The sequence below is a fragment of the Lactuca sativa genome, chromosome 3 (genome assembly GCF_002870075.4).
Source record: "Lactuca sativa cultivar Salinas chromosome 3, Lsat_Salinas_v11, whole genome shotgun sequence".
Classification (NCBI taxonomy): Eukaryota; Viridiplantae; Streptophyta; class Magnoliopsida; order Asterales; family Asteraceae; genus Lactuca; species Lactuca sativa.
The window spans coordinates 83,040,385-83,044,615 of record NC_056625.2 but is presented as its reverse complement, the minus strand read 5'-3'; the positions used below and the strand labels follow the sequence as shown (position 1 = coordinate 83,044,615).

Sequence of the window (4,231 nt, the reverse complement as noted above, 5' to 3'; positions counted from 1 at the left end):
ATGGCATATCTTCTTCTTTATGTGGATGACATCGTCTTGACCGCTTCTGACGACACAACTCTTCGACACTTCATCACTCTATTATCCAAAGAGTTTGCTATGTCGGACCTTGGGCCTCTTCATCACTTCCTCGGCATCCAAGTGAAACATCAAAATGGAGGATTATTTCTTACCCAAGAACAATATGTGGATGATATTCTTCACCGGGCGAACATGCAACAATGTAAACCTTGTGACACTCCTATTGACACTAACTCTAAACTCAGCACAACTTCCGGCAACCTAATGCAAGACACGACTCTATATCGCAGCCTCACTGGAGCATTACAGTACTTAACCTTCACTCGCCCCGACATTGCGTATGCTGTCCAACAAGTATGCCTCTTTATGCATGCCCCTCTCGATCCACATTTTAACTTTCTGAAACGTATTCTACGATACCTCCAAGGCACCCATCATTATGGACTCCATATTTCTCCCTCCAAATCTACAAAACTCACTGCATACTCCGACGCAGATTGGGGGGGATGTCCCGACTCTCGACGGTCCACATCCGGCTATTGTGTATTTCTCGGTGATAATCTCATTTCATGGTCGTCCAAACGACAACCAACTATCTCTCGGTCCAGTGCCGAAGCCGAGTACAAAGGCGTTGCCAACGCCGCAGCTGAAACTATATGGCTACTCAACTTACTCCTCGAGCTCCATCTTCTGCTTCGCCAGGCAACGATTATTTATTGTGACAATATTTCAGCTGTATATCTTACTCAAAACCCAATTCAGCACCAACACACGAAGCATATTGAGATTGACATCCATTTCGTTCGCGAAAAAGTTCGCATGGGTTCCCTTCGCGTTCTACATGTCCCTGCTGATTACCAATACGCAGATATATTTACCAAGGGATTACCCCGTCAGCTATTCACCCGCTTCCGTTCCAGTCTCTCTATTCGGCCAGCCAACCATTCGACTGCGGGGGAGTATTAACCAAAATATACACCTCCTGTATATTTCCGATCTTATATTTACTGTGTAATTAATGTAAATTAGTACTTCCTTATTTAGCCTAGATTTTTCCCAATTTCCTCCTGTAATCTCTCTGTACATTGGGTATTTAATCCCCTCCTTTATCAGTGAAAGGCATCGATTCTTTTGTAATTATACATACCACAAAAGATCGGTCAACTAATTAACCTCTCTCTATAAGCTTCAATTTTCTGACAATTTTCTTCAAGGAGAATTGCCTCCAACACTGGGAAATTTAACAAAGTTCGTTCATCTCTATCTGTATAACAATAAACTTTCAGGTCAAATTCCTTCATCATTGGGTGATTTGACATCTTTGAATATCTTTTATTTGGATCATAATCAACTCTCTGGTCCAATTCCTATCGAAGTTGGGAATTTGAAGTCTCTCACTGATCTTAATGTGAGCCACAATCAACTTAGTGGTTCTATTCCTTCATCAGTAGCAAACCTCAGCAACCTACAAAATATGTACCTTTTTAAGAATAAATTATCTGGTCCCATTCCTATTGAACTTGGGAATTTGAAATCTCTTATTGATCTTAGGGTGAACCACAATCAACTTATAGGTACTATTTCTTCATCACTATCAAATCTAAGCAACTTACAGCATATGTACGTCCATCACAATAAATTATCTGGTCCCATTCCTATTAAACTTGGTAATTTGGAGTCTCTCACTGTGCTTGGGATTGGCAACAATCAGATTAGTGGTTCTATTCCTTCAACACTAGCAAACCTCAGCAACCTACAGTATCTGTACCTCAATGAGAATAAATTATTTGGTACAATTCCACAGGGATTAGGAAGCCTAGAATTGTTTCACCTACAAATGTACAATAATCAATTGTCTGGCCATTTACCCGAAGATCTGTGCAATGGGGGAAAGCTTCAGTTGTTAATAGTTAATGGCAATCAACTCACTGGTTCTATTTCAAGAGGCTTAAAGAATTGTTTTAGCTTAATAAGGGCTCAGTTTGATCAAAATCAATTCAGTGGAGATATATCAAATAGTTTTGGTGTTTATCCAATCTTAAATTATCTTAATGTCAGTCACAATAATTTTCACGGGCAGCTTTCTCAAAATTGGAGTAAATGCAAGAATTTGACATCCTTAGTGATGGCCTATAACAACATCAGTGGTAGCATACCACCAGAGTTTGCAAATTCAACTCAACTACAAAGACTTGATCTTTCTTCAAATAGTTTGGTTGGTGAGATCCCAAGGGAGTTTGAGAAGACGAAAAGCATGTTGTACTTGTACTTGTCTGATAATCAACTTTCGGGTATTATACCACAGGAGCTCGGATCACTGCATCATCTCCTTGCTCTTGATCTATCCAAAAATATATTGAATGGGTTGATTCCAAAAGTATTGGTTATTGGGCAGGCCTCTACTACTTGAATCTTAGTAATAACAACCTCAGTGAAAAAATCCCATCTGAGATCGGTAAATTAGGTCAACTTACCAAACTTGATTTATCTCACAATTTGCTCATCAAAGAGATACCGTCTGAAGTTCAAAGTTTGAAAAGTTTGCAAAACTTGGATCTCTCACAATAGACTATCTGATACTATTCCTGATACTTTACAAGTTTGCCTAGTGGGATTGATATCAACCTATCTTACAATGAGCTCAAAGGTCCGGTTCCTTCTAGCACTAACTTTGTGAATGCGTCCATACAAGGCAATCCAGGTTTGTGTGGAAATTTTATAGGGTTAGATCAATGTGCAAGACAAATTAAGAAGAAGAAAAATGACGCATTTCATCATAGGCTGATCCTTGTAATTATGCTCCCCCTTATTGGGGTAGTTTTACTTGGCTTGTTCATGTGTGGAATCATTGCTCATCGACAACGGAAAAAAGTTGCTCCACAGAAACAGTCGGACGTAGAAGGTCATGATTTTTTCTCCATAACAAGTTTTGATGGAAATGTAGTTTATGACGAAATCATGAAGGCAATAAATGATTTTGATGAAGCATATTGTATTGGGATTGGAGGATGCGGCATTGTGTACAAAGCAGAGCTACAACCTAACAATGTATGAGCAGTCAAGAAAATTCATTCATTGATATCAGTTGAGGAGGCTGATCATAATGGTTTCTTTAATGAGGTACAAGCATTAACAAACATAAGGCATCGAAACATAGTGAAACTCTATGGATATTGCTCCCATGCCCGCCAATCATTTTTGATTTATGAATACCTTGAAAAGGGATGTCTTGAATCAATCTTAAGAAGCGGTGTCTTAGCAAAAGAATTGGATTGGTTGAAAAGGGTAAATGTTGTAAAGGGTGTAGCTAATGGTTTGGCATATATGCATCACGACTGCTCACCTCCTATAATTCATAGAGACATTTCCATTACCAACATCCTTCTTGATTCTGATTATGAGGCTCATATTTCTGATTTTGGCACATCCAAGCTTTTAAAGCTAGACTCATCCAACTGGACCTCAGTTGCTGGTACCTATGGTTATATCGCACCAGGTAACGTACTCTTCTGATGTTAGTTCTACATATTCTCAAGTTTCATGTTGGAATCTTGTGGGGTTGATATCACCTTTTTTGTTTTTATGTTATGTTTCTTCGGATGTAGAACTTGCTTATACGATGGTGGCAACCGAGAAATGTGATGTTTATAGCTTTGGAGTTGTTGCACTAGAAGTGGTCATGGGAAAGCACCCTGGAGAACTCATAACATTTTTACCAACATTGTCTGTTGATTATCTTGTTCCAACAAATGTGGGAGATAGTTGGATGCCTCCTCCCTCATCCCAAGTTGAGAAACAAGTTCAGTTAGTTTTGAGGATCTCAAGAACATGTTTGAACTCCAATCCACATGAAAGGCCAACAATGCGCCAAGTTTCAAATCTATTAATGAAGGATCTGCGTTGAATTGAAATCTCTTGCCTGATATAGTGTACTTTCAATGTCTTTACTTGTGTCAAGTTCCCTATATGCCTCCTCATTAGGTGTATTCATTTGAATGCCTCCTGGTTAAGAAATTTCTGATCATATGTTTTCTTCTATCATTATGTAGTAGATAAAGAAATAAGTCAGTGAACATTGCTATCCTTTTAGAAACTCACTGTTGGAAAATTGAGTATTAGCAACTTACCATTCCATCAATTCTTCAGGAGAAGTTTCATCTATAATTTTGCGACTTTTCATCATGTTTTGTTTTCAAGTAAAAGTTATAAA

The 4,231-nt window shown here is 38.6% G+C and overlaps 1 pseudogene; it reads left to right on the top strand.

The window, feature by feature from the left end:
• LOC111904616 (MDIS1-interacting receptor like kinase 2-like) lies at window positions 1-3,925 on the top strand (annotated as a pseudogene).
• Window positions 3,926-4,231: the final 306 nt, after the last annotated feature.